Here is a 24,922-nt window from a genome sequence, read left to right as displayed (position 1 = left end):
TTCAGGCATGTCTGGATACAAATATGTAAAACAACATCACATAGACTCTCTGGCTTTTGCCATTACATTTTTCTTATTGCTATGCCTTGGTTAAATTCTCAGTTCCCCTCCATGTGGTACAAAGATTGCTGCCTATACTTTTCATTTTCTACATCATCCTGATAGCAACTCTAGTGGGCAGGTAGGGGGATGTTTTATTTCCAACAGTTCTAGCAAAATCTCTAGGATATAGTCTTCAGCACTCTATTTCACCTGTTAACCCCTAACTTAATTATGGGGATATTACTCAAGTTTGAGGGTTTCAATCAACCTCACTCAAACCAAATAGAATATGAATGGAGAAAGACTGGTTTTGGTAGAAGACATGAAAATGAGTGCCAGGCATGTCAAAAGTGACATATAGCCTCTGCAGTATACCCGTTAAACAGAATTCTAGGGACTCTTTCCTTTCTATACACTTCCTATTTATCCCCCATAAGAAGTTGTTATGGACTATTTTCTAGTAAGCTGCCAGGAGTATGTTCAAATTGTGAGTAGAATCACAATGTAGTACTAGATTTTACATGGACAAGGTTCTCTTTCTAAGTCCCTCTCTATCCACAGGATAGAAATGGTAAGTGGCAGCTCTGCTTTCAAAGTGGAGCAAGACCTGGATTTCTCAGGCTTTCTCTCAATGCCTTTCTATTCCATTCTTCCCATGCTACCTTAAGTCATAGTGGTAAGAGGAAAGTAAAGGTCTTGATGTTGTGGGAGTATGGAAAACAGAAAGCACAGTCTTTATTATAGAGTTAGTATTGAAGCTCTTTAGACCTAACCAGCTTAAGAGAATGCTTCATGTGATCCAGCCTCCTTTTGGATTATTGCTATCAGCTTTCCACTCTTTCTATGTAATAAGGTTATGCTTTCAACACTCTTTTCCATATGACTTTGCAGTGCCTTCCTCTTGGGGTTGAGTATTATCCCCTGCCACTCCAGCTATAAGATTTGCTTTGACCAGTGCTATATAAGTGCGCATAACATGTGCTGTTTCTAATCAGAGGCTTTATACCAGCTTGTGTGGTTTGGCTTGTGCTTTTGTGCTTCTGCCGTCTGTCATCAGAAGATCCTGCCTGGGTCTCAGAAGGAAAGATACTGGTAACAGATAAGACTTGCAGACTGAAGAACAGCCACCCCGGCCAACTCCTGGACCTGTGATGACTGTAAGTCTCTCACTGTAAGTCATAGGGATTGCTGGACTGTTCGTTAGGCAGATTTACACCCCAAACTGACTAAAACAACATCTTACCCAAGTTGTCTGCACTGTGATTTATGACCAGAGAGCAATCTAAGAAAATGTTATTTTAAAACATTAGAGCCGTGACTCAAATGGTCTTTTTTCAGAGAATTATTTTGATATTAAAAAAAAAAAAACTGAAAGCCAAAGTAGGATTGCATTAACTCAAGATCTTTATTTGCATATCTCCAACAGTTTGAAGCTGATATATCAGTGTGGGATTTTTAATAATGCCCTCTTCCTCTCTTCTTTTCCCCTCGTTTCACACAGCTGGCCTCACAATTCTCACACAAAACTTTACTCCCTGAAAAACACATACATCTCACCCTAATCTAATGTCTTTAATCCTTATATTACCTTGTTTCTTTTATTACTTAACTGACACAGTAGCAAATAATTTTTTTGGCAAATAAAGATTTTCCTGGAGAACTAGGTGGGAAATACTAGGTCAAACTGGATTTCTCTGCCTTTCAAAGAGAGAGAAAACTGCCACACTTCTCCATATGCTTTCCTTGGGAACCACATGGGAAGAAAGGGCTGGTCACAGACAGTATATTGGTATATTTTGCTTTCTCTGATCCTGTTCACGTCAGTCACTGAATGTCACCTTAATAAGAAAAATTTCAAGTTTTTCTCCTTTTGCTTGTATGTTCCTATATTTTACTGAATTTTTAATTATATAAGAAATGTTTTATTTCAAGGAATTACACAGTGAAAAGTTATATAAAGAAAATGTGAATAATATCAACTTCCCTCCTCCAATCCTACTAGCTCTGGGTCATCAGTGCCCAATGTTAAGCGTATGTTCTTTGAAATATTTATATATACAAACATCTCGTGATTTTCTACTTTTTTCTATAAAAATGAACCCTGCTATACACGTTAATCTAAAATGTGCCTTCTTTCCGCCGTAATAAATAAATGACATCTCTTCAGGTAAATAAAAACTCATTTTATTAAAAAAAAAAGAGATGTGTAATATTCTGTTACATATTTATCAAAAATTCTTCAACCAATCTTTCTCAGTTAACATTTAGGTTTTTTCTAGTTTTTCTGTTATTATTTTCTGTTTGTTTTGCCATTGTATTGCAGAGCAAAGTCAATGAATGAGGATGTGTAATCTTACAGGGAAGATTAAACAAACAATTTGAATCAACTATGCAATTTGCTACATGGTCTTTTATCATGGTGTGTATGTATATATGTTTCTATCGTGATCTTTGAGCTTTTGATTATTTTCCTTTATTGCTTCTAAACTTCCTGATTCTCCAACAAATCACTGGGGCAAAATGAATGCATGCTGTACATAGGCCAGAGGTATTGAGAGGAATAGGCAATTTACTTTATGGTATGAATTCGGGGAATTTAGAAAGACTCGATAATCACCTCAAATCCCTCTTAAATTACTTTCTGATACCTGACATTTCTTTGTCTTGAAGTAATTGTAAATATCACTGAGAGAGCTAACATACTAAGTCTCATTAGATTTTTGACATGTTATTTTTAATACTTTTGTCAAATCCTGCATGAGTAAGTTTTTATGTGGATAAAACAAATGAATTAAATAATAATCTCAAAAATATATTAAACTAAAATATAATCAGTGCATAAAGCAAGATGGAGTAAATTAAAGCAAATTCATCTAAATTAAAACTTAAGGGAAGATCTAAACAGATGATTTTTGGTTGAAGATAGTTTGGAAATCAAATACACTTCAAAGTATTCTGTCAGTCAAGGGCCTAAGGTAATTGAAATATTCAAATCAGGTCTTATCCTTTAGCCTGATAATAGATGGCAGAATAAACCAAAATAGAGTATACTTTAATCTTTAAGATGCATTCAAATTTCATGGTTGAAAGAGCTAAATTTTGTGCAGTTTTGTCCCCAGATGCAGGACTCTGGGTATTACCACTTTCCTTTCCAAGAGTAAGAAAGTAGTGAAATGTAGCAAAAAGCAGAAATCTGAGTTCCTGTTAGACTTTAGGTAAATTTCAAAACAACTATTTTCTATCTAGTGATTGTGAAATAGATCCCAGTAATGAATGTAAAATCATTCTTTGCATCAGAAAGTACTTGACAAATATGAGGTTATCTTTAACTATGCTAAGAACATTCCTATTTTTTTAATAAAACAAAAAGTGTTTAAATGTGAAGAGACCCTGATTCTATGACAAAAAAAAAAAAAAAAAAAAAAAAGTCTTGGAGAACTAACTCCTTAGCTTCTCTTAAACAAAAATATTAGCTTTATGGATTTTTATTTTCTCAACAACCAGTTCCCCAGGGCCTGGAAATGTCACTGCAGAAAGACCTAAGTGGAACTAACTAAATAACACTTTCCTTCAACAAAACCATTATAATTGCACATGTGTCTTTCTGAATCAAATTTTATTTTCTCAGAGACATTTCCTCAATCATAAAAAATTATCTCAAAGTCATAGGGCTCTACTGTGGCAATTGATACTGTAAAATCCATCAACAGAGGGAAAGCCTAACGTTTGACATGATCCAGGACTTTATTTATTTATTTATTTATTTATTTTTGTCTTTTTGCCTTTTCTAGGGCCGCTTCCCATGGCACATGGAGGTTCCCAGGCTAGGGGTCTAATCAGAGCTATAGCCACCGGCCTACAGCAGAGCCACAGAAACACGGGATCCGAGCTGCATCTGCGACCTACAGCACAGCTCACGGCAACACCAGATCTTTAACCTACTGAGCAAGGCCAGGGATCGAACCCGCAAACCTCATGGTTCCTAGTGGGATTCGTTAACCACTGTGCCACGACGGGAACTCCGACATGATCCAGGATTTTAAATAACCTGACTGAGAGATTACTCTCCAAAAGGAAAAATAAAATGAATAAAATCAAACATAATTTAAAAGGAAAATTAAAATGATACTTTCTAATGGTTCATGTGGGATTATCAAACAACAAGCAAAGTTAAGAAAACAACCCTATAATTACACAAAGTATTCATTAAAATGGGATATATTTGGTATTAAAACAGAGCCTGTGAAAGGAAGGTTCAATGACTGGTGAACTTGTAAAGACCAATTAGGAAGTCATTTAAATAGAATAAGGCATATTTTTTAAATGATTAAAAAATTACAACTATATGATTGAATGAACTAAAATCAATAATATTCATAGACAACAACTTGATCCTTTTTTTAATCACCATCCTCTAAACTAGCTCTGCCAAACTATTTTTCTGGTAGGGAAAATCTATTCTGATCTAATAGCAAATCAAGGCTTTAGTTTTTCAATTATATTTCTAAACTTCCTTTCTCTCTCTGCCTAGACCTGTCTTAGGCTAAGACATCTTTAGTCTGAGAGAGGCCATGATTGGATTTTCACTGTTTTCCCATTTTGTCCTTCTCTCTGACTCATTTTGCTGACTTTTGGGTTAGAGTCAGGAAAATAAGAGCAATAGTAAAGTCACTGCATATTTCTAGTCCCTTCATTTCTTCATGGGTAAAATAAATCAAATACGTTACCTATATTTGGACACCTGAATAACTCTAATTTTTCCTTTGTGTATTCAAATAAAAATGAATACAGAAAAAGAGAAAAGCCAAATGCCAATTTCACTAATCTGGCATTTTTTCTAGGGCTCTTGTCATGATAGTGGCCTTCCGACCACTGAATGCCTCTTGTGTGCCATATATTCTGGCCCTGTATACAGTCTCCTGTTCAGCAAACTGATTTTAATAAAGATATATAGATTAGTGCTTCCTATGTACCAGGCTCAATTCTAGTCCACTATTGTGTGAACAAAACAGACCAAGATTTCTAACCTCACAAAACTTATGTTCTTCTCAGTGGTAATAGTAAATAGGTATTCAATGCAAATAGTTGCCTACTGCAGAATATGTTCAAAGTTGTGATCTGTAATAGATAAAAAGGAAAACATACATCAGTCCAAAGGGGATATGGAATGTGCAGGTGGTGATGGACAGGTGGGTTAACCAATTGCAATTGTATTTTATGCTTTTTTTTTTTTTTTTTTTTTTTTTTTAGAGCCACATCTGTGGCATGTGGAAGTTCCCAGGCTAAGGGTCAAACAGGAGCTACAGCCACTGGCATACACCACAGCCACAGCAAGCAGGATCTGAGCTGCATCTGTGACCTACATCCCAGCTCATGGCAACGCTGGATCCTTAACCCACTGAGCAAGGCCAGGGATTGAACCCACGTCCTCATGAATACTAGTTGGGTCTGATACTATCGAGTCACAATGGGAACTCCATAGGTCGCAATTTTAAATAGGATAGTCAAGGTAGGCCTCATTGGCAAATTAATATCTGAGCAAAGCCTGGAAACACATGAGTGAATAAGGAAGAGGGAACACTTGATGCAAAAATTCCTAAAGAAAATTATTCAAGGAAGAGCAAGAAGACCTTAGAACTTGAGCTGAGTGATTGAGAGGGAAGTACGAAATGCTGTGTTCTTAAAGCCAAGGTGGACGTGAGATGTCACATCAGGCAGGGTCTCTTCAGTCATTGTAAGACGTTGGCATTTTACTCATGTGGAATTGGGGACCGTTTTCTCTATGTTGAAAAAAGACTGGTTACAGTGAAGGATCATGAATCAGCATAGACTAAATTATACAGTAGTAGCAAGCAACACTAACATCTCAGAGGCTTAAAAAGCAAAGAATAGTGACAAGATTTTTTCTTATTTTATATGGCCACTGTGGGTCAGCTGTAGCTTTATTTCACATTGCCTTCTCTCTGAGACCCAGGCTGAAAGAACAGTCACTACTTTGGACAATGCCAGTTTCATTAAGGAAAAAAAAAAAAAAAAAAAAAAAAAAAAAAAAAAGACCAGCTGGATCAAGAGCTGGTTCTTAAAGCTTCTGCACAAAAGTGCTCTCTTTGCATTGCTTATGTCACATTTCATTGACCACAACAAGTCATGGGGTCAGGTCTGGCATTCAACTAGAAATATCTATAACCCTCTCAAAGGGAGGGGAAAAACCTCTAGAAAATCATGTAAATGTTTTGGATAATAACACAATTATCCAAAAATAAAGGAACTGAGATTATTATTATTATTATTATTATTTTTTTGCTATTTCTTGGGCCGCTTCCTGCGGCATATGGAGGTTCCCAGGCTAGGGGTCGAATCAGAGCTGTAGCCACTGGCCTACGCCAGAGCCACAGCAACACGGGATCCGAGCCGCGTCTGCAACCTACACCATAGCTCACGGCAACGCCGGATCGTTAACCCACTGAGCAAGGGCAGGGATCGAACCCGCAACCTCATGGTTCCTAGTCGGATTCGTTAACCACTGCACCATGACGGGAACTCCAGGAACTGAGATTATTTTTAAGGTTATTACAATGCTCTAGGTGAACAATAAGGACTAATTCTGTATCAATCATATCTCAAACAATGGACTCTTGAGATTTTTGAGCATATTAAATAGAAAGAAACCAGAGCAGTGGCAAAGACAGAGGTTCATCTAAGAGTAAAAGGGAAAAGGCATAGAGACCTATAAAAGGGAAAAGAAAGATATGACAGAAACTCACTAAAAAACTAGTAAAAACAAAACATATATTATAAAAGTATTTCATATTAGTTTATTAAACCTAAACACTTAAAAAATATAATTTATTTATTTTCCTGAATACTTCTAGCTAAAATTCTCCAGAAAAGATTTCAATAAACATATTATAGAGAAGAGACTTTGATGACCTAAGTATTGCTTTTTTTGTAGATTTATCTGACCTTGTAATTTAAAAGGAACAGTTTTGTTAATAGCATGCCAATTTTGCCTCCTTTATTGAATTTACTCTGTTATCTTAACTTGACAGCAGTCTCTGTGTTAAATCAAGTATTCAATATCCCTGATTTCCACTAGATGTTATTTCTTATGTGTAGGAAGGTGATAAAATTCAATATATAATTTCTATTCCTTCTCCTACATCCTTCCTTTGTAGACTCTTCCGGACAATAATGAATCACAAAGCTTGATATAATTAGTAATTATGTCCTTCCTTTTATCGACCACAATTGCTTTATTCATTTATGTTTATTCCTAACATGTAGTAGGAAATACACTAGATGCTAGCGATACTAACATAAAAACAACTACTTTTGTGCATGAGGTTCTTATATTCCAGAGATAAAGATAAATGGAATTTATTGAGGTAAATGCTATTTTGGAAGAGTATGTGATATGCAAAGATAACAGAGAAAGGAAAGTCATCCTCCACATAAGAAGGCTTCATAAAGAAAAGATGCTTTTGGATGAACCTACTTGAAGAACTGGGTTGGAGAGTGTTTTTTGTTTGTTTGTTTACTTTTTGTTATTGTTGTTTTTTAAATGCAATTAAAGGAATTCCAAGCAGAAGGAATATAATATGAAAAGACTTGATAAAGTGAAAAATACAAGAGTAACAGAAATAAATGGATGAGAAACAATACGTAAAAGGGCAGTGCAGGAAGATGCAACTGAAGAGATAAAAAGAGATCAGATCACAAAGAAGTCCTTGTGTCAAGAAATGCCAAGAAATGCCAGGAAGCCAGATTCAAGCGGAAAGGAGCATGATTTCATGTTTATAGTTCTTATTGATCACTCTGGATATATGATCATTACTTTTCCCCTTATTACTGTTTGTGAAACACAGGAACACATCTTTACAGTGAGCAGTCACAGAATTCTGTAATATCATTCAAATATTAAAACAGATCTAGAGGCCAATCACTGCTCTGGCCTTTTTGGTTTCAGAACTCGGGTTTTTCTCTGTTGCCTTCTACTCTCTCAGGATTTCATGGTACAGTTTTCAGAGTCTCTATCCTAATTTCAAAATTCTATAGCAATGGTTCTCAAACCCCTTGGTCTTAGTATTTTATGATCTTAAAAGTCAATGAGGACTTTAAAGAACTTTTTGTTTGTCTGGGTTATAGCTATCAACATTTACTACAGTAGAAAATAAAACAGAATTTTAAAAATATTTATTAATCTATTTAAAATATTAATAATAACACCATTGCAACTAGTTAGAAGGGGTGGTTTCATATTTTTGCAAGTTTCCTTAATGTCTTGCTTAGTGAGCAGATTCTTATCTGCTTCTGCTGCAAGTCTATTGCAAGACATTGTTTTGGTTGAAACACATGATGATTATCTGTCCTCACACAGATATGTAATTAGAAAATAGAAAATCCAAGTGCTGGAGGAGGTGTGGAGAAAAGGGAACCCTCCTGCACTGTTGGTGGGAATGTAAACTGGTACAGCCACTATGGAGAACAGTTTGGAGATACCTTCGAAATCTATACATAGAACTTCCATATGACCCCGCAATCCCACTCTTGGGCATCTATCCGGACAAAACTCTACTTAAAAGAGACACGTGCATCCTCATGTTCATTGCAGCACTATTCACAATAGCCAGGACATGGAAACAACCCAAATTTCCATCCACAGATGATTGGATTCGGAAGAGGTGGTATATATACACAATGGAATACTACTCAGCCATAAAAAAGGATGGCATAATGCCATTTGTAGCAACATGGATGGAACTAGAGAATCTCATACTGAGTGAAATGAGCCAGAAAGACAAAGACAAATACCATATGATATCACTTCTAACTGGAATCTAATATCCAGCAGAGATGAACATCTCCTCAGAAAAGAAAATCATGGACTTGGAGAAGAGACTTGTGGCTGCCTGATGGGAGGGGGAGGGAGTGGGAGGGATCGGGAGCTTGGGCTTATCAGACACAACCTAGAATAGATTTACAAGGAGATCCCGCTGAATAGCATTGAGAACTATGTCTAGATACTCATGTTGCAACAGAAGAAAGGGTGGGGGAAAAACTGTAATTGCAATGTATACATGTAAGGATAAACTGACCCCCTGCTGTACAGTGGAAAATAAAAAAAAATAAAATAAAAAAAAAAGAAAATAGAAAATCCTTTATAGATAATCATGAATATTCTTTTATAATAATATGCTCAAACTCAAAAAGTGGTGGCTTCACAAATTTTGTTGCAATTTGCACTCTGAATCCATAACAATGCTGTTTTTACATTGTTACATTAAAATCTCTTGATTTATTTTGCATTTTAAGGACCGTTTACTCTTGCAAGATTTTGTTATTCATGCATTGATCATTCATACAGTGTTTGATCACTGGGTTATGCAGCTCTTCTAAATTTTGACACATATATCATGCAATATTTAAAACCACACACTTGTCAATGTCTCATCAGAAATCCTTAAGTACTGTAAGCTTTCATGCTTACAGTGGCAGATATAAATTTTTCAAAACTTTAAATTTTCCTTGAAAGTTTACACTTTATGATTAATAACAAATACTTTCATTTGTTTCAATAAAATTTATACCAAATATCCAGATTAGAATAACTATGTTTGTCTGTCAGTCATTTCTCAAATGAAACTGTTTTATTGAAAAAAAAAATCATCTAGTTAAGCTCAGAACCCAATCACACTAGGGTTTTACCTTGAGACAACCAGCATACTTCAGTGTGCCACAGAAGCACTTCTTGCATACTTCCTATTTTATCTTACACACTATTAAAACTTTTTGTATTGGGCTGCCTATCTTTTTTTTAGTGATTTATATTATTAATGTATATTTTCTTAATTGCATACAAATATTTGCTTCATTCAATCTATGCAATGAAAATTCCTTCTTTTACTCACTGGCTTGCCTTTCTACTCTTTAAATCATATATTTTAATAAGCATAAGTTTTAAAATTTTATGTTATATATGATTGTTTTCCTCTTGGTTACTGTTTTTCTGTCCTATTTAAGAAATCTCTTTTTATCTCAAGATCATAAAGATACTTACCTAGGATTACATCTCAAAAATGTTTTGTTGTAGTTTTCCTTTTAAGGTTATCATATATTTTTAATTGGCTTTATTCTTAGGTATTTAACACATTTTGATGCTGTGGCAAAAGATAGCTTATTTTCTTACTTTCTATACTTTGTTACTCCTGTATAAGAATACAATTGATTTTTATGTATCTGTATCCACTAACTTGATACATTAATAACTCCAGCAGTTTTGCTACGGTCTTTTGAAATTTGTATGTATACAATTGTCACATGCAGATAATGATATTTTTATTTCTTTTTTTTTTGAAATTATAAAATTTTATTATTTTGTAATGTCTCGTTTTACTGACTGGGAATTCTAGGACAATAGCAAAAGGGAGAAATGAGTATTATTATTTCAAGGAGATTTTTCCTAATTTCATGAAATCATTTTTATTCATAGTTTTAATATTAATTTCCAGTTTTATTGGAACTGTAATCAGAGATGATGGCCCATAAGACCTCTTCTTTAAGACTAAACATGTGAAGTAGATGATAGGCAAGAGCGTATAGAAAAGCAGAAAAAATCATCTGAAAAGTCTGCTATTCACAAAGGAAATCACTGGGATTCATTACCCAGGCTGGGCAACAAGACTTAGGGCTATGCTAGGCAAAGCAGAAAGGTCATACTGGAATATGTCTTGTTCCCCTGAAAACAAAACAAACAAACAAACAGCTATGTGTGTGACTTGAAAAAGATGTCTTATTCAATTAGAAGAATTTACAGCCAGGAGTTCCCGCTGTGGGTCAGAAGTAATGAACTTGACTAATATCCATCAAGACACGGGTTTGATCCCTGGCCCCGCTCAGTGGGTTAAGGATCCATTGTTGCTGTGAATTGTTGTGTAGGTCATAGAAGCAGCTTAGATCCCACATTGCTGTGGCTGTGGTGTAAACTGACAGCTACAGCTCTAATTTGACCCCTAGACTGGGAACATCCACATGCCACAGGTGTGGCACTAAAAAGACAAAAACAAACAAACAAAAAACAGAAGAAGACTTTAGGGACAAATGAATCACTACAGAGAGTCTCCATTGCTAGCTAGACCCAGTCCTTTTCTCACACTAACAACAGATTAACACTACTAACATCTAATTATCTATTTTTAACTAGAATGAATCAATAGGCATCAAGAAAATAAAAAACACAGCCATGTACATACATTCTCATTTAGTGATAAACCTGTAGATACAATTCCTCAAATTTGGGTCAAAGAATAGGAACTTTAAATAGTAATAAATATCATCGGGTTGTCTTCCCAAAAGGTTAGAGCAATTTATTTTGACTGAAAATAGACTACTTTTTCTTATGTTCCTCAGTATTTGTTTTCAAATATTTTAAGTTTTTTAGTCTCACAGATTAAAAAATGTTATTTCATTTTTTCTTTTAATTTGCATTTCCCTGAGCACTACTAAGGTTGATCATATTTTTGTACATTTATTGCTCACATGCCTTTTATTTTCTGTGAATTATCTATTTACATTTCTCTTCAGTTTGTACTGAAGCATATGCCTCTTTAACAGTAAATTTATAGAACTTCTTTCTTTATTAAAGACATTAACCTTTTTCCATGTGGCTTTCCTTTGTCTATTGACTTTGTCAAGTCTCTGCTATTTTTTTAATAAGTAGTCAAATAAGTACATCTCTTGTATGTCTTCTGAATGTACATTCTTAAAACTTTCCCACTCTTGAAATGCCAAAAATTCTCATTACTTTTCTTTGACTATACCTTATAGTCTTTACATTATAATTGATAACACATCAATGTTCCATTTTTGCCCATGATGTGGTAGGAGATAAATGTTGTAGACACCTTACAAGTGAGAATTCTAGGACTTAGCGGTTATATAAGGAGAGTATTCTTTTTAAAGGGTTGATGGTGAGGTACAAAACCACATTGAAAGATTATTGTGTTTATGCTACTATGCTATGTAGTTTAACTTCTCCTTAAATTTAGTCGACAGTCCTTCCTAGGCCTAAAAATTGACTATGTGAGAGTTTGGAGAATTTATGTTTAGCAAATACATGCATGCCATACTTACAATTTATTCGGATATTAAATCTCATAGTCTATTGGGGAGAACTGGGAAAAATGTTTGAGGACCTGAAAAGGTCAGGAGTATTGTTGGTGGTAGCCTCCTCTTTCTCTGTCATTTGAAAAATATGGCCATAAAAATGAGTGCCATGTAAAGAAGACCCCTCAAGAGATCTAGTTAAATGAACATAAAGAAATGTTTTTCAGCTTAAATGACAGAAAAAAAATGTAATATGAATACTTTTACTAGATGTTTAAAAAAAACACATTTAAAAAAATCACTGCAGGGAAACATAAAATGCTAATGTAAAATAGGCTCACTGAGGCATACAGCTTTTTAGTCTGTTCAGTTAAAGAGGGATTTATAGAGGCGAAAAGGAGCAAAAAGACAAAAAACAATTAATTGCTTACAATACCCAGTGGTGGGCAAATAAAACATAGAAACATTCATTCAGATAATGATTTTAGGACTTAGGAAAAAACCTTTCTCAGTATATATGCTTACAACAGAAAACCTCCATATCTGGTTAGATAATTCATCACTAGATTCAAAAACTTAAAAAAAAAAAAAAAAAAAAAAAACTATAGAAGTTTTCCACTGCTGCATAACAAACCACCACAAACTTAATGGATTAAAATAGCATGAACTTATTAATTTATAGTTTCTGTGGGTCAAGAGACCAGACATGGCCTAAATGGGTCTTCTGCTTAAGGCTGCACTTAGGGTACTTGCCAGGGTGGGTTTTTATCAGAGGCTTGACTGGGGAGCAATCTGCTTTCAAACCTCCTCAGGTTATTGGCAGAGTTTATTTCCTTGAAGTTACACAAAGTTCCTTTTTCAAAGTCAGTAACAGAGAGAAACTCCAGGAATAAAGGCACCACAGTCTTATGTACACATCTATCCAGAATCAATGCATGCTATTGGTTACAATCAGTACATGCCATTGGCTGCAATCACAGATTTCACTCACATTCAAGGGGAGATAATGAACAAAAACATGAAAAACAGGGGCATAGCTTATGGGTCCACATTGAAGTCTGGTCACCACAAAGACAGAATTTATGGTACTTGAAATTCTCTTGGTTTGATTTGCAATGCTTATTTTTAGGTATATATTTCTAAAATCAAAAATAAATTGCTACAAGGAGATCCTGCTGAATAGCATTGAGAACTTTGTCTAGATACTCATGTTGCAACAGAAGAAAGGGTGGGGGGAAAATATAATTGTAATGTATACATGTAAGGATAACCTGACCCCCTTGCTGTACAGTGGGAAAATAAAAAAAAATAAAAAATAAAAAAAAATAAATTGCTTTGATGACTTTAAAATACCTAACTCCATCACTAAAAAAAGTATTAAGGCAAATTCATAATTTATGTAATGCAGTCTATCAAATACAACCAACTATATGGCATTATGGACAAAACCATGAAATTAGGAGACGAATTTAAATTTTGGCTCAATCACTTACTAGATATTCTTATCTAAGATTTATTCATGAGCTTCTAAGGACTCTAATGAATTTACCTATAAAATGGAATGAATTTATAGTTACAAGAGTCTTATGTCATTTAGTGAATATATTTTTTAAATACACAAGTCTGATACATAAGGGTTATTCAGCAAAACAAAAATAACTTATATAATCACAGTACTTAAAGCCCACTGTATACATATTTCATGATTATGAGATATTTTCTGAGTTTAAGTAATATCCTCTCTTTTAAGGAAAATATAATTTATAAGAGAAAATGAGGCAAGCAAACTAACTCAGCATGCACCAAAATGAGATGTCAAAATAAATACATGCATACATATGCATAGTAAATAACACAGTCATGTTCATTTGAACACTTTATGTACATTAAACTTCAAATTGTTTCCTTTGATTTTGAGTTACATTTCTTCCAGTAGAAACCAAGCAGCTATGAGTGTGTCTCTGAGTTGTTCAATCTATATTACATTAAATACGCAGATTTTCCAGATAGTAATCTCGGAGATAGAAGAGAATCTACAATCTAAAAAAGGCCTCTTATTTGGAGAACTGGACTTTTAGGTAGAATAAATATTTAAGAACCACCGTCTTACTGTTAAACAAGGGAAATGAAAGTAGACACTTGTCTTCAAGATCTAGAGAGTCAGAACATAAACATTACTGACTCTGACTCTGATTCCACTTCTGATAACCATATAATGAATCTGATCACCAATTCCAGAACATGTGTGGGTTGATAGTGATGGTAGGAGTAGTGGTTCCTCATACCAATTTTGACTCTGTATAGCATCAGATTCCACAGTTTAAGAGTTCAGTCCCACAAAACTGCCCCCCACACCCTTGCTTGAGATGCCAATCGCAAGACCATGTTGTTCCTTGTGCTTCTGACCAGTCCACCATAGATGGAAGCTTTCAAGTTGGTTTCAATTAATTTCCTAGAGTGACTCAGAGAACTTAGAAATATTTTACTTATTAGATTACTGGTTTATTGTTAAAGGATAAAATTTAGAAACAGTGGAATGTAAGAGATGCATAGCGCAATATGGGGGGAAAGGGAGGAGCATCTGTGCTCTCTTCAAGCACCAGCCACTCTCCTAGAATCTCCACATGTGCACCAACCCAGGAACCTCCAGACTCTGCCTTTTGGGAGTAATTATAGAGGCTTCTTTCCATAAGAATAATTAAATTCTATCCTTTGGTGGTTGAACTCAACCCAGCCCCTCTGCCCTCCCTGGAGGTCTGGGGATGGGACTGAAAGTTCCAGTCCTCTAATCACATGGTGGGCTCTACTGGCAACAAGTCCCCAGGCTTGGACTGGTTCCAAAAGTTACCTCATTAATATAACAAAAGAAACCTTTATCATTCTCCTCATCAGACATTACAATGGTTTTAAAAGTTCTGTACATGAAACTGGGACTAAGACCAAATACATATTTCTTACTATAAATCACAATATTATAAATGCATAAATCCCTTTTCACTGGCTCATTTCTCTCTTTTTGACTTAAGGGACATTCAAATAAAATATCAATTAATATGCAGATATATATGAGTGACTACTAGGAAACATAACCTAAGTAGTACTAAGAGAATCTGGGTTTAAAGACCACTAAGATCATTTAGAGAGGATGGCTGGCTTTATTAGGCTTCAAAGAGAGAAAGAGTTTGTATACTATTTAAAGAAAAGACTATATATAAAGGCTTATGTGACAGAAAATATAAAATTATAGACTAACATTGGACATACTGCAATGGTTTTGTATCTGGAAAATAATGAGTAATGACCGGCAGGTAGTAGAATAGGTCCAATAGATAAATGATGCCAATGGTAAGGCAAGAAGTCTAGTTTGCAAATAGGTTTGTTCCTAGTGACTTGAAAGACCATTTAGGCCTAGCCAAGTATTCATATGCATTCTGATCCTAATGAAATGAATTGTTTAAAGGAACAATATAAGTCTTGAGACTAAGGGCAAACCTGAAAGGATTCAAGGTTTTTATTAGATAGAACCATTTTGGGAAACAGCCCATAGTTCTGAAGAGAGTGAACAAAGTTGCAGAGAAAATTGTTATAGCAATCAGGATCAACAATAAATAATGCACATAACAGGATGAACAAAAACAAAGATCTGCAATGTCATTGATACATTTGTGGTAACAGACTAAAAGAGTAAGGTAAAAGCTGTGGTTAGTGAAAGAGCTAAACTAAAAGAGCATGTGATGCAACAGGGTCAGGAAGAGAGAGAATTGCCAAAACGTAGAACAGTGATTATCAAAGCTTTCAGTGAATTAGCATCACCAGTAGGATTTGTAAAATTACAGATTGCTCATTCCCACCAGCTGATTTCTAACAAGTTGCCCGGTGATCTTATACTAATGGTTTGGGGAACTGCACATTGAGAGTCCCTGATCTGGAGCTTCATACATTATCAAGACATAAAATCCGGCCTGCACCTCATCCCTGTTACTGTTTTCCTGCAATTCAAGAGGATTAATATTGTATAGCATCTCACTTCTATTTTGTATAACAAAGGCAAAATCCAAACTTCTCTGAGTGAGTTCTTGTCTGCTACTTAACTATCATTTTTAGCCACAGAGATTTATTAAAAAGAAAAGAAAATTAAGCTTTTAAGTGTGGGAAGAAGTGATTCAGAGGTGAAATGGTAGATAATGGTATGTCTTAGGGGTTTTTGGCAGTTCACTGAATTAAAATGTATTAAATAAGCAGGAAATTTGCAAGAAGTGGAAAAGATAACTTCTTACGACTATTTTGTCAGTCTAATTTTTTGTAAGAGATGGTATAGTAAAAGCTAGGAAATGTTTATATAGATACAAAATTAAGTTTTGAAAAATAAATAAAATAGGGATGATGATCATATTTGGGTTAAAACTTTCTCTGTTTCTGAAAGGATTTTGCCATATTTTCTATTTTAAGTAGGACCTCAGAAATTAAAATGTCAGTTTTCCCCTCTTGTTTTCAAGATCCTATTGTTATCATATTTTGTGAAATTTTATTTTTAATTCAAATCATTCTTCAATTAATTATTTTGAACATTACTTTGTCAGGAAACATGGTAGAATCAGACCAATATTCTCACAATATTTGAAATCAAACTGTTGTATTCCAGCACCCAAAACAGTGTCTGAACCATGGTAGTAGCCATTCAATAAATATTTCTGGATGAAACAAATAAATGAATGGAACCAGTCATTTAAGGGGGTACTTGGTCAGTTTCTTAAAGGCAGCATATAGAAAAGAAATATTCTTAAAATTGCTTTTTTTTTCCTTGGATACAAACATACTGGAGCAGTGTGCTGCTATACTGCCTGGCAGGATAAATAACCCTCATCGCCTTTTTACAGGTAGACCATTCCAAAGAGATGTCACTCAGATACCTCACTCCAAATGTCTACAGAATTCACATAGTTCTGACGGCAGAATCCTAAGCAGGAACTACATTCCTGCTTTTCTGTCAAGGCAGTTGCTTAGGTACCATTTCAAATTGGAAGCTAACCTTTTCAAAATGTCAGCACATTTATTTCACCATCTTTATAATCATCAGCAATTTACATTTATTTAGTAGCTTCACAGTTTGAGTACTGTGTAAAAACTTAGTTATTCTTTGAAAACCTATGCTCTAAGAAAGATCCATCTACCTCATGTTTAAGGTAGTTACAGGCACTGGCAAATATACTTGGATAAACATTATAGTCTGTCTTTCAACATACGTCTCACCTGGGGATAGAAGAATTCTGTTGTTTTTGTTAATAAGTAAGTCTTTCAAAATGACAGTCTACTCTTAGGTTAATTACAAGCATATGGAGAGTTAACATTGATTGAAGCTGGCATGTGTGTCTTCCTAAATCCATTCTTAAAATGGAAGGCCCACCTGCCAAGATTATTAGAAGAAAGTTAGAGGAACATTTCTAGAGAACTTTATAGAACATGGTAATTCAATTAATGTCTCCTGAATTATGCTAGCTTGGACATTTGACTCATAATTGTATAAATGTTGGAAAGTTAAATTACATTTGGTTGCACAGGTAGCCAGTGATTAAATAAGACATTAGCAGCTTAAAAAATGGATATATCAGTTTCCCAGAGTGTTCAGTTTTATACAAGTAATATATCACAGGTCTCTGTATCACTAAAAAACATAAAATAAATAATAATATATGAAGATCATCCTTATGATTTATGTTCAAATTTTAGGACATATTCTAAGAATGGAATTTCAATTATATTCTTGTTTTTATGTCCACTGAAAGGAAATTTGGAATTTCTTGTTACTCTGATTTGAGGACAAATTTTGCTAGGCAGTGTGGGAAGGGCTGTGTGCTTCTGCCTCAACTTAAGGTCCTGTTACATTAGATTCAGAATAGACAGATCTCATAGCTAAGTTGATTCATTATTACATTCTATGTACGCTAACCCCCAAATACCCTTTTCTGGGCCTAATGGTAGGGCAATTTTTAGACAAAAACAATGCAATATGTGTGTCAGTATCAAATGTCCTTCTGTTCCCAAGGTCCATGATAGCACAGCCCTTGGCTTTATCAGTTGGGTTACTCCAGATCCAAGAGAGGGAAAATAATCATGGGACCACAATAACCACACCATGGAGGAATCTTTTCTATAATCTTCCATCCTCTCATACACCTTTGAAGAACAATGATGACATCAATTTTAGAACTCACACAAAACTGACATAATTATTTAGTAGAAATAGCTTGTCTTATTCTTTTTTCCTTAGCTATTTAATATGCCAATTAAAAAAAGAAAAAGGTAATTACTTAGTTGATCAGTCTATAAGGCAGTCTACAAAATGTGTAGTCACTTTCACTTTCTACAAAGAATAACTTACAAAGATGTCTTTTAAACACTTTGAAAGCTAATTAACAAAAGAATAATTTGGTTATTTGCACATTTTGCATAAACTGAAAAAAGAAAATTAGAAATATTAAATAATATCTGACCTGTCTGCTTTCTAAGAGCAGATGTTGCCATGGATTTAATGATGTCATACTCTCATATTTCCAAGGGATCTATAAATAGTAATTTCTAAGATTTGATTACCTTGATTGTTTTACAAATTCACATACAGTAAAATATATTGTGATTATTTAGTGACTTTTAACTGGAAATATTGTTCCCATTTCAAATTTAGCCCCAATGGCAACAATATTTTTAAAATCAGTTTTCCCAGTCTCACAGTGCTTTTACCATTAGTTGATGTAATTATTTAAGTTTCTTTAGTGTTGATACCTAAGGAGTAAGTCACATTATTGATTGATTCTTACATACTCTTAATTAGAATTGATTCTAATTGCTTATTCTTACATATGCATATACTTATTATCTAGTTATTACAATATTATGAGAATGTAAAAGAATGGTTGGTCTGTCTATTCATTTGTACATATCTATCTTACCTATTTTTCTATTTAATTAAAACACATGGGACTAGGCAATTAGACTGTATTAAAGTTAGTCTCTTTCTTGTATTTACTGTGATCAATTCTATCAATTCTTAGAATGACTATTTTGACTCCGCAGGAAATAGTTTTCCTTCCTCCCAATATATGTCATAGATGTTACAGATGTTTCTAGACCCTTATTGATCATATGGGTTCATATAGAAGGAAGAGACTTTAAAAATGTTTATTTTTACTCTTTGAAAAGCTGCCTTGAGTAAGATTGATGGAGACAGATAGACAGATGGATACCAGACACATATGCACAGATCTGTGTGTGAAAGTGAGAGAAAGAGAGATGGAGGGAAAGATTGAGACTAAAAGCCTCTGGTAAACGAGAAGGACCACCTCCCCCCCATTTTAGAGAAAACTGTCTCCAGACTATCTGTAAAGTGTAATTGTCTCATATACTTTAAAATTGACACCAAATTAAAACCAATTTTTATTGTTAGATCTATTCACTTTACAAATTGATAAAATAGCTTACAAGAAAAACTATTTCAGACCCCTGGAGGAAAATATAACCTATATTAATTTTTTATTTGTCAGAAGTGGGCTGCATTCTATGCCCCCTGAGTTAAACACAGAAGGATCTTGAAATGTAGAGTGATGGCTCTTTTCCAGTCACAGTTCCTTAAAATGTACAGAACAAGACTTTGATTTTACTCGATTTGTTTTTGCTGTTTCAAGAATGAATACATGAATAGTAATACTTCTCTGTAAAAGTAATGTAATGTAAGGTTGCATAAAAACCAGTGCATTTGAGCTATAGAGTCTGGTGGGTGATTTCTTGTAATAGATATATCTGTATCTATTTGTGAAACACATGGCATTTCCTAGCAACTACCAACTTCAGGACAATACTGCTATCAGTTTGGGTTCTCCGTCAAAATCTGAAACTGGAAGAAAAATACAAGGTCACTTTTCAGTTGATCTTTACTCAAATATTCCCTTTCCTTTTTAACCTGCATCAAGAGATATCATATGGATGATTTTCAAGATAAGAACTCCTCCCTCAGAAGAGATATAAAGAAAGGAGTTGGGAAGAAAGTTGCTGTTCTTGTGTTTACCTCATTTCCAGAGTCTTATTGAGATCGTGTGTGAGGCCATAATATATTCCTCTTTGGTACACTAAAAATGCTCTGTCAGTCTGGCTTTCACATGGATGGGGGCTATGGAGGCCATCTCTTTAACGTTAATATATCATTAATACTCCGTGATGGATGACAGTATGCACTGCGCTGAAAAAAAATTGGAAAAATGAAACTATGCAAAATTATTTTCCCTATGGTTAAATAGGATGTGCAGGGAAAAAAAAAATACCACCAATCAACATTAAGATCATGTTCTCATTAGTTTTCAAGACTAAGTTATGACTGGATTCATTGTTTTATAAATGACATTATTGGCTAATAGTCAAATAAAATGCTTGAAAACTTTTAAGTCAATCAGACAAAAACCCCACTAATTAGGTGGTAACAGATCTGTAATAAGAAGAGTGACAAAAAAAGAGCAGAGCTTATTTTTCAAATAAGAAATGATTCTGATCTCCTGTTTGAACTTCAGGCTTAAATTTAAAAATGACTGTTGCTATATATGTACCCAAACATCCCCATCTGAGTATTGACTGTAAATACCCCAAACAAAGCACCTTATAACACAAAGAGTCTCTCAGGTTTGGGGAAATGAGTGATTTCAGGTACATAGTGCCACAAAATTTTATCGACTGTATTTACTTACACAGAGAATTAAATTTGAAAGAGCTGAAGAATAATGGTGAAAGCTAGAGAAAGCTATGAAAAATTGTTCTATGTTTTCAATTTCATCTCATTCTCTACTCTTGGACTTTAAAGTGATTTATCCATGCGTTAAAAAAAAAATTCAGATTCACATTTACTGATGCCCAGTTGAATTTTAGCTGTTACTTTCCCAGATTTCAACCACCAAAAGCAGGTCAGAACATCATACTCTACCAAAATCAAATAAATATTTGAGATTAAAAGTGATTTTACATGTAAAATTACATATTTTAGGTAATCCTAGAATCTATAGATGATAGAAATATAGAATTTTATTATTTTTAAAATAAAACTCCACATTGTTTTGTCTCTGGAGACAACTTTTTTAGCAACTTTCAAATATGCAATATGGCATTATTAATTATAGTCACCAGTATAGTTAAATAGCTAAAGACTGGGGAAACTTTAAAAAAAATGTTCTGTGTCCCCTGGTGTTGTAGTAGGGACACTTCATTTAGATGCTTATGATATGTTCCTCTTGCTTTGCTTTTGCCATAGTTATGCCACAGAAAATCATAGAGGAGAGTTCAGACTGTCATCACAATTTGCATTAATGAAACAGATGTGTTGAATGACATTGCTTGACATTGGTGTTTAAGTCATTGTTTATCAGTGAAGACACAAGGTGTAGCCAGGTATGGTAAACATTGATTGCTCTCAGGGGACAAGAATAACTGTCAGTGAAGTTGAATGGAAGAGTAAGAACTCAGAAAGGACAAAGATTCTACAGCAGTCATGCAGAATAAAAGAGAACAACCAAAGTAAAGCCAAAATGAGTAGCTGTTACATCTATTTGTATACATAAGCATTTATAAGTTTATGTAGTAGCCTACTAGGAGAATGGTTTTATTTACATCTTTGAAATCTAGCTATAAAATTACTCTTTGATTAGAAAGCATTTCATAGAATGCACAGGTTTTTTTTTTTTCTGATCTTATTAGGTGCATTCTTTTTGAACAACATTCCAAATATCAAATACCACTGTGATGTTTCAGTGATGGCATACAATTATATTTAAGCCTCAAGGCACAATGAAAGTGCTAGACAGTTTAATCAAGTAGACAGTATTAGAGCATGTTTCTAAGCAATGTCTCTCTTTAAAATCTCTTATGCTTGCACAGCGAGCAATGGTGTTTATCTGACTCTTGTCCATCTCTGAAAAACCCAGTGATTTTCCCAGAAAGATCTTATTTAGGTTGACACTCTTTGGAGGCTGATTTTGTTCTCAGCAGGATTTTGTTAGGAAAGTCTCCACAAGTCAGTGTATTGCGACCTTCTCTGGCAAGTTTTTTATACTTAACTTGCTTGGATAAAGCAAAAACTAATTTATGCTTTCAATCCCTAAGACTCTGCTAATTAGTAGCCTACGTAGCTCTAGAAATGATAGCCATACACTCTTATATCAAGGTCTCATGTAAACCTAGGGAACTAAAAAAAAGAAAAAAAAAGAAAGAAATCATTACTATTTGATAACAATCATTTTTATTTAAGTTTTATATCTGTGATACTCTTCTCATTAATGGAGACTTGTTTTTGAAAGTTGAAACACTTAGGATTGTTAGAGTAAGTCGGAATATTTTTGGTATACTCCTAACATATAAAAAAATTATGAAAAACACACATTGGAACTAAAAATTGTGGAACTAAATGGAACTAAAACAACTTTGATAGTCATATACCGGCTGAATGGTAGTTCTAATTTGCGCATTACTCAGACTTTGGTTGCATACATTTATATGTATTATGAGATTAAAATATAATACTTTCTATTTAGTAACCTGTCAAAGATATTTACAAGCTTTTGTAATGCATACATTATCATAATTAAATTAATAAAGATGGAAAACAAAAGTTTTGAAGAAACAGAGTTCCCGTCATGGCTCAGTAGTTAACAAACCCAACTAGCATCCATGAGGATGGGGCTTTAATCTCTGGCCTTGCTCAGTGGGTTAAGGATCCAGAGTTGCCATGAGCTATGGGATAGTTCACAGATGCAGCTTGGATCCAGCGTTGCTTTGGCTGTGGTGTAAGGCCAGAGGCTTCAGCTCTGATTGGACCCCTAGCCTGGGACCCTCCGTATGCCATGGGTGTGGCCCTAAAAAGATAAAAGACAAAAAACAAAGTTTTTAAAAAATGAAATAGTTGGAATTATATGGTTATTCTGACACTTTATCCATGCAATTTTCTGGGAACCAGCATGCATCCTGTAATTATATACCCTTAAAATCTTGTGTAACAAGAAATAATTGGCACACAAGGTCATTTTTGTCATAAAGAAGGCTGAGAAAGAAATAAGAACATATTACCCCTAAAGTTTATAGAAAATAGTAAAAAAACAGGATCCAAATATATAGAGAGAGCACAATGAATTCATTAGCAGTTGCCAAAAAGTGGTGTGAATTTTTTTCAAATTCATTTTTCTTTGTTTCATAATGAAGTATTATCAAGTAACTAATCAGGACTCAAACTGCTTCTAGTAATTGCCACCTTGATAATTTCTGTGTGATTCTAGTGGGTCAGCTAATTCTAGGTCATAGTAATCTTAGCAATGGATAATGGTACATTACTATTCTTTCATTTACTCAAGACTATAAGTGGTTGATTTAGTATAATAAAAAGACTGTGTGCACTATGAATCAAATGGATTATACTGTTGTTACCCTGAAGATTCCTTGAAACCCAGCATGGTAAAAATAGCCGTATCCTTCTTGATCTTCCAAACATATGACTTTTGCAGAGAAGTGATATTAGAAGACTAAGCCAGACTCTAGAATTCAATTCCAAGCTCTACTTTTTCTAGAATTATATTTTATTTAAAAACAAGGGGAAAAAAAGGTATTACATAAAGTTGTAAAAATACAAATGAATTAATATGAGAATAGATTTTCAAATTTCTGCTTCATTTTTTGGCTCGGAGATTAATGCTGTGCTGGCTTGACTATTGTTTCCAGTGTTCTCTTTTGATTTGTATTGAGTGACTTGTTAATTAGGTGACTTGTATTTGTTGAATAAATAATATAAAAATGAAGAATATTTCAAAATTATTATTAAATAAATTATTAAAACTTCCAATCCCTTAATATGTTAACCCTGTGCTAATTCCTCTGTGAAACTTAAACATTTCCAAACACCATATTTAATTCTTTTAATTTTCAGAACCCACAATCTAAAATGTAGGATTTTTTTGACCTTTATAAATAACTGAACTGATGTAGCTATTGCCTTCACTGTATCACCTCAATCTAGCTGTTTTATCCTTTTAGTTTAAGAAATTCTCACAAAAAAATGTTAAAGTCATTACACTCAATTAATAATCCATATTCAAGGGCATTTTTCAATCACTCAGCTAAAGTCTGGATACAAGGTCATTGGGAAGATTAGATTTGCTCTGTGTAGAAGGAGGGGATCACTGGAGTATGGAGGGGTGCTATGCAGTTTCTGAAGAAAAGAAAACCATCGGTGGATATCACTGAATCCAACAAAAAGTTCTGTATCAGGAGTCAGGGGACTTCAAGCGCACAGTGAATCACTGTGTGAATCACAGCTTTAGATTTGTTTTAGTTTTTGTTTTTTCTTACAATACCAAGGCCCTAATATGAATTCAGAATAATCCAACAGGACATAGGAAAAACCATTTCAGTTTAGAAAGTCAGAATCACGCATGCCTGAGATTGGTGAAATTGCCCTGTTGGTTAATTAAGGAATATAGAAATCACGAATTCAGTTTCTCTTTTTCTGTGAATAGAAACTGCCAATGTTTGACAATAATTTTGAGAGAATTAAACCCTGATTTTCACATCAATTCAGATAATTGACAAGTATTTCAACAAAGAAACACCTTAATGCAGGATTGATACACCAACTTTCTAGTCTGTTTTCCAAAAATGTGTCAGCCTAAGTGTAATATGGCAGCAATACCACACAGTGGTTAAAAATGGAGAGACTGCAGCTAAATTTTTTTTTCTTGTCTTTTTGTCTTTTTAGGGCCGC

This window comes from Sus scrofa, chromosome 15, assembly GCF_054392235.1.
Source record: "Sus scrofa isolate SSC_HxYL_T2T_F1_AM1 chromosome 15, Sscrofa_HxYL_maternal_Yorkshire_Landrace_v2.0, whole genome shotgun sequence".
In the NCBI taxonomy this organism is placed as follows: Eukaryota; Metazoa; Chordata; class Mammalia; order Artiodactyla; family Suidae; genus Sus; species Sus scrofa.
This window is presented reverse-complemented; position numbering follows the sequence as displayed.